This window comes from Schistocerca americana, unplaced genomic scaffold (genome assembly GCF_021461395.2).
Source record: "Schistocerca americana isolate TAMUIC-IGC-003095 unplaced genomic scaffold, iqSchAmer2.1 HiC_scaffold_236, whole genome shotgun sequence".
In the NCBI taxonomy this organism is placed as follows: Eukaryota; Metazoa; Arthropoda; class Insecta; order Orthoptera; family Acrididae; genus Schistocerca; species Schistocerca americana.
Window position 1 is genome coordinate 152,501 of NW_025725946.1, and position 10,000 is coordinate 162,500.

At 55.8% G+C, this 10,000-nt stretch overlaps 2 non-coding genes and 1 pseudogene across 2 annotated transcripts; all 3 read right to left on the reverse strand.

Annotated features, from left to right (window-relative positions):
- Positions 1–3,120, reverse strand: part of LOC124575357 — a 7,317-nt pseudogene extending 4,197 nt beyond the window's left edge.
- A 188-nt stretch (positions 3,121–3,308) lies between these two features.
- Positions 3,309–3,463, reverse strand: LOC124575313. Its single transcript, XR_006972406.1, has one exon. It is a non-coding gene; the product is annotated as a 5.8S ribosomal RNA (ribosomal RNA).
- Positions 3,464–3,814: 351 nt separating this feature from the next.
- Positions 3,815–5,724, reverse strand: LOC124575337. The gene has a single exon (XR_006972428.1). It is a non-coding gene; the product is annotated as a small subunit ribosomal RNA (ribosomal RNA).
- Between the last annotated feature and the right edge of the window lie 4,276 nt (positions 5,725–10,000).

Here is a 10,000-nt window from a genome sequence, read left to right on the forward strand (position 1 = left end):
AGCAGGTAGCCCCGCCAGATGCTCCCAGATGGCGGCGTCAGTCGGCCCCTCCGGCGGCGGCCCGGTGGTGTCGGCCGCGAAGTCCTCGGCTGCGTCGACGGGCGGCGCAGCGGCCTCGCCCGCGTCAGGCAGCGAGCTCGCTGCTCCACGGCGGGACGCCGGCTCTTCACCCCGACCGATCTCAAGTGCCTCCATGAATTGGCGGACAAGCTGCTTGTGGGCAGCTTGCCGCCGTCGGCAAGAGAGTCATAGTTACTCCCGCCGTTTACCCGCGCTTGCTTGAATTTCTTCACGTTGACATTCAGAGCACTGGGCAGAAATCACATTGCGTCAACACCCGCTAGGGCCATCGCAATGCTTTGTTTTAATTAGACAGTCGGATTCCCCCAGTCCGTGCCAGTTCTGAGTTGATCGTTGAATGGCGGCCGAAGAGAATCCGCGCACCCGCGCGCCCCCGGAGGAGCACGCTAAGGCGGACGCGGCCTCGCAGCAAGGAAGATCCGTGGGAGGCCAAGGCACGGGACCGAGCTCGGATCCTGCACGCAGGTTGAAGCACCGGGGCGCGAACGCCGCGCAGGCGCGCGCATCCTGCACCGCCGGCCAGCACGAGGCCAACCAACGGCGAGAGCAGACCACGCCCGCGCTAAACGCCCGCACTTACCGGCACCCCTACGGCACTCACCTCGCCCAGGCCCGGCACGTTAGCGCTGACCCACTTCCCGACCAAGCCCGACACGCCCCGATCCTCAGAGCCAATCCTTATCCCGAAGTTACGGATCCAATTTGCCGACTTCCCTTACCTACATTATTCTATCGACTAGAGGCTCTTCACCTTGGAGACCTGCTGCGGATATGGGTACGAACCGGCGCGACACCTCCACGTGGCCCTCTCCCGGATTTTCAAGGTCCGAGGGGAAGATCGGGACACCGCCGCAACTGCGGTGCTCTTCGCGTTCCAAACCCTATCTCCCTGCTAGAGGATTCCAGGGAACTCGAACGCTCATGCAGAAAAGAAAACTCTTCCCCGATCTCCCGACGGCGTCTCCGGGTCCTTTTGGGTTACCCCGACGAGCATCTCTAAAAGAGGGGCCCGACTTGTATCGGTTCCGCTGCCGGGTTCCGGAATAGGAACCGGATTCCCTTTCGCCCAACGGGGGCCAGCACAAAGTGCATCATGCTATGACGGCCCCCATCAACATCGGATTTCTCCTAGGGCTTAGGATCGACTGACTCGTGTGCAACGGCTGTTCACACGAAACCCTTCTCCGCGTCAGCCCTCCAGGGCCTCGCTGGAGTATTTGCTACTACCACCAAGATCTGCACCGACGGCGGCTCCAGGCAGGCTCACGCCCAGACCCTTCTGCGCCCACCGCCGCGACCCTCCTACTCGTCAGGGCTTCGCGGCCGGCCGCAAGGACCGGCCATGACTGCCAGACTGACGGCCGAGTATAGGCACGACGCTTCAGCGCCATCCATTTTCAGGGCTAGTTGCTTCGGCAGGTGAGTTGTTACACACTCCTTAGCGGATTCCGACTTCCATGGCCACCGTCCTGCTGTCTTAAGCAACCAACGCCTTTCATGGTTTCCCATGAGCGTCGATTCGGGCGCCTTAACTCGGCGTTTGGTTCATCCCACAGCGCCAGTTCTGCTTACCAAAAGTGGCCCACTTGGCACTCCGATCCGAGTCGTTTGCTCGCGGCTTCAGCATATCAAGCAAGCCGGAGATCTCACCCATTTAAAGTTTGAGAATAGGTTGAGGTCGTTTCGGCCCCAAGGCCTCTAATCATTCGCTTTACCGGATGAGACTCGTACGAGCACCAGCTATCCTGAGGGAAACTTCGGAGGGAACCAGCTACTAGATGGTTCGATTAGTCTTTCGCCCCTATACCCAGCTCCGACGATCGATTTGCACGTCAGAATCGCTACGGACCTCCATCAGGGTTTCCCCTGACTTCGTCCTGGCCAGGCATAGTTCACCATCTTTCGGGTCCCAACGTGTACGCTCTAGGTGCGCCTCACCTCGCAATGAGGACGAGACGCCCCGGGAGTGCGGAGGCCGCCGCCCCGTGAAGGGCGGGGAAGCCCCATCCTCCCTCGGCCCGCGCAAGGCGAGACCTTCACTTTCATTACGCCTTTAGGTTTCGTACAGCCCAATGACTCGCGCACATGTTAGACTCCTTGGTCCGTGTTTCAAGACGGGTCGTGAAATTGTCCAAAGCTGAAGCGCCGCTGACGGGAGCGATTATTCCGCCCGAGAGCATCCCGAGCCAACAGCGGCGCGGGTCCGGGGCCGGGCCAGGTAGGTCCGTCATCCGGGAAGAACCGCGCGCGCTTGCCGGGAGCCCGAGCGCCCAAAGGGGCGAATCGACTCCTCCAGATATACCGCCGGGCAGCCAGCCAGGACACCGGGGCTCTGCCCAACAGACGCGAACCGAGGCCCGCGGAAGGACAGGCTGCGCACCCGGGCCGTAGGCCGGCACCCAGCGGGTCGCGACGTCCTACTAGGGGAGAAGTGCGGCCCACCGCACACCGGAACGGCCCCACCCCGCGGCGAGTGGAAAGGCAACCGGACACGACCCCGCCGCGGATTGCTCCGCGCGGGCGGCCGGCCCCATCTGCCGAGGGCGGAGGCCAGTGGCCGGATGGGCGTGAATCTCACCCGTTCGACCTTTCGGACTTCTCACGTTTACCCCAGAACGGTTTCACGTACTTTTGAACTCTCTCTTCAAAGTTCTTTTCAACTTTCCCTCACGGTACTTGTTCGCTATCGGTCTCGTGGTCATATTTAGTCTCAGATGGAGTTTACCACCCACTTGGAGCTGCACTCTCAAGCAACCCGACTCGAAGGAGAGGTCCCGCCGACGCTCGCACCGGCCGCTACGGGCCTGGCACCCTCTACGGGCCGTGGCCTCATTCAAGTTGGACTTGGGCTCGGCGCGAGGCGTCGGGGTAGTGGACCCTCCCAAACACCACATGCCACGACAGGCGGCAGCCTGCGGGGTTCGGTGCTGGACTCTTCCCTGTTCGCTCGCCGCTACTGGGGGAATCCTTGTTAGTTTCTTTTCCTCCGCTTAGTAATATGCTTAAATTCAGCGGGTAGTCTCGCCTGCTCTGAGGTCGTTGTACGAGGTGTCGCACGCCACACCGCCAGCCGGCTGTGCACGCTACCGAGTAAGTACCGGTATGCGAACCGCCAGGCGACGGGCGCGCATCGCACGTTTAAGGAGGCGCGGCCGGCCCCACAGGCGGCCGCGACGCTCCCAGGTCTGCGAAGCAGGGCAAACGCCGCGCGCTTCAGTATACGTAGCCGACCCTCAGCCAGACGTGGCCCGGGAACGGAATCCATGGACCGCAATGTGCGTTCGAAACGTCGATGTTCATGTGTCCTGCAGTTCACATGTCGACGCGCAATTTGCTGCGTTCTTCATCGACCCACGAGCCGAGTGATCCACCGTCCTGGGTGATCTTTTCTTAGTTTCCACTGTCTCTTTCAAGACAGTTGCATAGGCGGGACGTAGGCGTGTGGCGGCCCCTGTTCAAGCGTTCTGTGTCCAACGGCCTCACGGCCGATGGGCGTCGTACGGCTCCACACCGGAGCGGACAGGCAGTCGGGCGAAAGTCATTCAAAACCGGCGCCAGGCGCCAGGTGCCGCAGGCCAGCCGCTCCAGCGCTTCAGCGCTCGTACCACACAACATTGGCGTTAGTTTTGAGAAGCACGCGTGGTTCCGCACGCGGCGCACGGCTACTGCGAGCCGTACAGGTAGCGTGTTGCGCGACACGACACGCACATCGAAAGACATGCAGTCTAGTCGGTAATGATCCTTCCGCAGGTTCACCTACGGAAACCTTGTTACAACTTTTACTTCCTCTAAATGATCAAGTTTGGTCATCTTTCCGGTAGCATCGGCAACGACAGAGTCAATGCCGCGTACCAGTCCGAAGACCTCACTAAATCATTCAATCGGTAGTAGCGACGGGCGGTGTGTACAAAGGGCAGGGACGTAATCAACGCGAGCTTATGACTCGCGCTTACTGGGAATTCCTCGTTCATGGGGAACAATTGCAAGCCCCAATCCCTAGCACGAAGGAGGTTCAGCGGGTTACCCCGACCTTTCGGCCTAGGAAGACACGCTGATTCCTTCAGTGTAGCGCGCGTGCGGCCCAGAACATCTAAGGGCATCACAGACCTGTTATTGCTCAATCTCGTGCGGCTAGAAGCCGCCTGTCCCTCTAAGAAGAAAAGTAATCGCTGACAGCACGAAGGATGTCACGCGACTAGTTAGCAGGCTAGAGTCTCGTTCGTTATCGGAATTAACCAGACAAATCGCTCCACCAACTAAGAACGGCCATGCACCACCACCCACCGAATCAAGAAAGAGCTATCAATCTGTCAATCCTTCCGGTGTCCGGGCCTGGTGAGGTTTCCCGTGTTGAGTCAAATTAAGCCGCAGGCTCCACTCCTGGTGGTGCCCTTCCGTCAATTCCTTTAAGTTTCAGCTTTGCAACCATACTTCCCCCGGAACCCAAAAGCTTTGGTTTCCCGGAGGCTGCCCGCCGAGTCATCGGAGGAACTGCGGCGGATCGCTGGCTGGCATCGTTTATGGTTAGAACTAGGGCGGTATCTGATCGCCTTCGAACCTCTAACTTTCGTTCTTGATTAATGAAAACATACTTGGCAAATGCTTTCGCTTCTGTTCGTCTTGCGACGATCCAAGAATTTCACCTCTAACGTCGCAATACGAATGCCCCCGCCTGTCCCTATTAATCATTACCTCGGGTTCCGAAAACCAACAAAATAGAACCGAGGTCCTATTCCATTATTCCATGCACACAGTATTCAGGCGGGCTTGCCTGCTTTAAGCACTCTAATTTGTTCAAAGTAAACGTGCCGGCCCACCGAGACACTCACTCAAGAGCACCCTGGTAGGATTGCAACGGGGTCCGCCTCGGGACGCACGAGCACGCACGAGGCGCGTCGCACGCCTTCAGCTCGCCCCACCGGCAGGACGTCCCACGATACATGCCAGTTAAACACCGACGGGCGGTGAACCAACAGCGTGGGACACAAATCCAACTACGAGCTTTTTAACCGCAACAACTTTAATATACGCTATTGGAGCTGGAATTACCGCGGCTGCTGGCACCAGACTTGCCCTCCAATAGATACTCGTTAAAGGATTTAAAGTGTACTCATTCCGATTACGGGGCCTCGGATGAGTCCCGTATCGTTATTTTTCGTCACTACCTCCCCGTGCCGGGAGTGGGTAATTTGCGCGCCTGCTGCCTTCCTTGGATGTGGTAGCCGTTTCTCAGGCTCCCTCTCCGGAATCGAACCCTGACTCCCCGTTACCCGTTACAACCATGGTAGGCGCAGAACCTACCATCGACAGTTGATAAGGCAGACATTTGAAAGATGCGTCGCCGGTACGAGGACCGTGCGATCAGCCCAAAGTTATTCAGAGTCACCAAGGCAAACGGACCGGACGAGCCGACCGATTGGTTTTGATCTAATAAAAGCGTCCCTTCCATCTCTGGTCGGGACTCTGTTTGCATGTATTAGCTCTAGAATTACCACAGTTATCCAAGTAACGTGGGTACGATCTAAGGAACCATAACTGATTTAATGAGCCATTCGCGGTTTCACCTTAATGCGGCTTGTACTGAGACATGCATGGCTTAATCTTTGAGACAAGCATATGACTACTGGCAGGATCAACCAGGGAGCTGCGTCAACTAGAGCTGAGCAGCCGGCCGCCCGGGAGTGTGTCCCGGGGGCCCGCGCGAACACGCAAGCGTCCGCTCAATTATTCTGCAAACAGGAGGAGGCTGAGCTCCCCTGCACGATACACCTCGAAACCCTCTCAGGTCCCGGCGGCGCGCAGCGCCGTCCTAAGTACTTGGTCGGGTTCGAGAGAGGCGCAATCGCCCGGAGTTTGGCGAGTAGACGCTTTAGGTGCGACCACCCGTGCTCCCAACTGAGCTTGCCGCTGCCGACAGAGGCCCGGGAGCGTGCTGTCGTGGCATTGCCGGCGGGAGACAACACGCGCCACCTACGGTGGCCGGCAGCTCCAACGCCAGCGCCACAGAAGGACAAAAGCCCCACTTGGGTGCCGAAGCGAACTCTCCCAGCACAGCGCACGCGCCAACACGTCCGCACAGCTGCGATACAAACCACCTGCGAGAACCGCAGAGGCGACCGAACAGCAGACGGCGTCGCGGCGCCGAGCGCCGGGCGGCGGCGCATCCTCAGCGCACACAGTCCTCAATCGGACCAGCACACTGCAGATGTCCACCGCGCTTCGCACCGGGCCCGCGAGGACCTACTTTGGCCGCACGGCGCCGCGTGCAGGGTGCGCCGGCGCGCAGCTGCGCCGCCTGCCGCCTCCGTCGGCCGGCGCGCCTGCCACTGGCCGCCCCCACCAGCCGGCTGTAGCGCGTGCGCCCACGCACCGCGCGGCCAGCACGCCGGGAGGCCCCCCCTCACCGGCCGGGGACGGTCCCACCCAGCCACCGCCGCGTATCGCTTCACACCCACATGCCATTCACGTTCGTGGGCATGGTGGGTATCGCTGAAACAACCGGTTGGTAGCTCAACCGATCGTCGCCATCACTGATTCACCTCTAGCGAGAACAACCGCACCACAACGGTTTACCAGTTGTTCATTTGCGTAACGTCACCAGCAAACGTAGACGTCCATCGCCATTTGCAAATTCAACGATTGTTGCATGCCTGTGTCAGGTGTCACGACACACTATGTCTGCCCACATACACGCAACAACATGTGCACGCTTCGCGAACACGTGGAAGGTGGCCCCCGTACGTATGCGATGTCCATTGCGCGAACGACTGTCAACCGGCCTCTGTCGCATGTCGCAGATGTGGAACGCAGTGCACCATGCTGTCACGGTGTGTGAGAAGAGACGACTACGTCTGACAACACGCGCCACTACATCAACAGACGGCTCATGCTGATCGCCATCCAGGGCATACCACACTGCAATCCGGCTCTTATAGGGAGACGACACATAGCTGAGTGCACAACAGTTGGACCGCATGGTTCGCCGTTGTTGGCGCAGTCGTTGTACGGTCACATGTACCACGATGTATCATTCAGTACATGAGGACCAATGTGCAGTACAGTGTGTGATTTGGACGTACAACATCAGCGGACAGTTGACACAGGCCGTACCACAGCGTAGGCTAAGTGCTTCGCCATGCGAATGCCAATGAACAACTGCGAAGGGCATTGAGCATGTACGTCCTGCTGCCATCCACATTACAGTGTATCGCTGCAAGGTGTTTAACATGAAGCGATACACTGGGGACCAGGCAGTGCGAGTAGCAAACTATATTGCGGGGGTTGCAGTTAGGCAACACTACACTAATTTAACGCGTCGTATGACAATTACAGAGCGGGTTAAGGCCCAACGTGTGTTGGGTTAAGGCCCAACGTGTGTTGGGTTAAGGCCCAACGTGTGTTGGGTTAAGGCCCAACGTGTGTTGGGTTAAGGCCCAACGTGTGTTGGGTTAAGGCCCAACGTGTGTTGGGTTAAGGCCCAACGTGTGTTGGGTTAAGGCCCAACGTGTGTTGGGTTAAGGCCCAACGTGTGTTGGGTTAAGGCCCAACGTGTGTTGGGTTAAGGCCCAACGTGTGTTGGGTTAAGGCCCAACGTGTGTTGGGTTAAGGCCCAACGTGTGTTGGGTTAAGGCCCAACGTGTGTTGGGTTAAGGCCCAACGTGGGTTGGGTTAAGGCGCAACGTGGGTTGGGTTAAGGCCCAACGTGGGTTGGGTTAAGGCGCAACGTGGGTTGGGTTAAGGCGCAACGTGGGTTGGGTTAAGGCGCAACGTGGGTTGGGTTAAGGCGCAACGTGGGTTAGGTTAAGGCGCAACGTAGGTTAGGTTAAGGCGCAACGTAGGTTAGGTTAAGGCGCAATATAGGTTAGGTTAAGGCGCAATATAGGTTAGGTTAAGGCGCAATATAGGTTAGGTTAAGGCGCAATATAGGTTAGGTTAAGGCGCAATATAGGTTAGGTTAAGGCGCAACGTAGGTTAGGTTAAGGCGCAACATAGGTTAGGTTAAGGCGCAACATAGGTTAGGTTAAGGCGCAACATGGGTTAGGTTAAGGCGCAATATAGGTTAGGTTAAGGCACAATATGGGTTAGGTTAAGGCACAATATGGGTTAGGTTAAGGCACAATATGGGTTAGGTTAAGGCACAATATGGGTTAGGTTAAGGCACAATATGGGTTAGGTTAAGGCACAATATGGGTTAGGTTAAGGCACAATATGGGTTAGGTTAAGGCACAATATGGGTTAGGTTAAGGCACAATATGGGTTAGGTTAAGGCACAATATGGGTTAGGTTAAGGCACAATATGGGTTAGGTTAAGGCACAATATGGGTTAGGTTAAGGCACAATATGGGTTAGGTTAAGGCACAATATGGGTTAGGTTAAGGCACAATATGGGTTAGGTTAAGGCACAATATGGGTTAGGTTAAGGCACAATATGGGTTAGGTTAAGGCACAATATGGGTTAGGTTAAGGCACAATATGGGTTAGGTTAAGGCACAATATGGGTTAGGTTAAGGCACAATATGGGTTAGGTTAAGGCACAATATGGGTTAGGTTAAGGCACAATATGGGTTAGGTTAAGGCACAATATGGGTTAGGTTAAGGCACAATATGGGTTAGGTTAAGGCACAATATGGGTTAGGTTAAGGCACAATATGGGTTAGGTTAAGGCACAATATGGGTTAGGTTAAGGCACAATATGGGTTAGGTTAAGGCACAATATGGGTTAGGTTAAGGCACAATGTGGGTTAGGTTAAGGCACAACGTGGGTTAGGTTAAGGCACAACGTGGGTTAGGTTAAGGCACAACGTGGGTTAGGTTAAGGCACAACGTGGGTTAGGTTAAGGCACAACGTGGGTTAGGTTAAGGCACAACGTGGGTTAGGTTAAGGCACAACGTGGGTTAGGTTAAGGCACAACGTGGGTTAGGTTAAGGCACAACGTGGGTTAGGTTAAGGCACAATACGGGTTAGGTTAAGGCACAATACGGGTTAGGTTAAGGCACAATACGGGTTAGGTTAAGGCACAATACGGGTTAGGTTAAGGCACAATACGGGTTAGGTTAAGGCACAATACGGGTTAGGTTAAGGCACAATACGGGTTAGGTTAAGGCACAATACGGGTTAGGTTAAGGCACAATACGGGTTAGGTTAAGGCACAATACGGGTTAGGTTAAGGCACAATACGGGTTAGGTTAAGGCACAATACGGGTTAGGTTAAGGCACAATACGGGTTAGGTTAAGGTACAATACGGGTTAGGTTAAGGCACAATACGGGTTAGGTTAAGGCACAATACGGGTTAGGTTAAGGCACAATACGGGTTAGGTTAAGGCACAATATGGGTTAGGTTAAGGCACAATATGGGTTAGGTTAAGGCACAATATGGGTTAGGTTAAGGCACAATATGGGTTAGGTTAAGGCACAATATGGGTTAGGTTAAGGCACAATATGGGTTAGGTTAAGGCACAACGTGGGTTAGGTTAAGGCACAACGTGGGTTAGGTTAAGGCACAACGTGGGTTAGGTTAAGGCACAACGTGGGTTAGGTTAAGGCACAACGTGGGTTAGGTTAAGGCACAACGTGGGTTAGGTTAAGGCACAACGTGGGTTAGGTTAAGGCACAACGTGGGTTAGGTTAAGGCACAATACGGGTTAGGTTAAGGCACAATACGGGTTAGGTTAAGGCACAATACGGGTTAGGTTAAGGCACAATACGGGTTAGGTTAAGGCACAATACGGGTTAGGTTAAGGCACAATACGGGTTAGGTTAAGGCACAATACGGGTTAGGTTAAGGCACAATACGGGTTAGGTTAAGGCACAATACGGGTTAGGTTAAGGCACAACGTGGGTTAGGTTAAGGCACAACGTGGGTTAGGTTAAGGCACAACGTGGGTTAGGTTAAGGCACAACGTGGGTTAGGTTAAGGC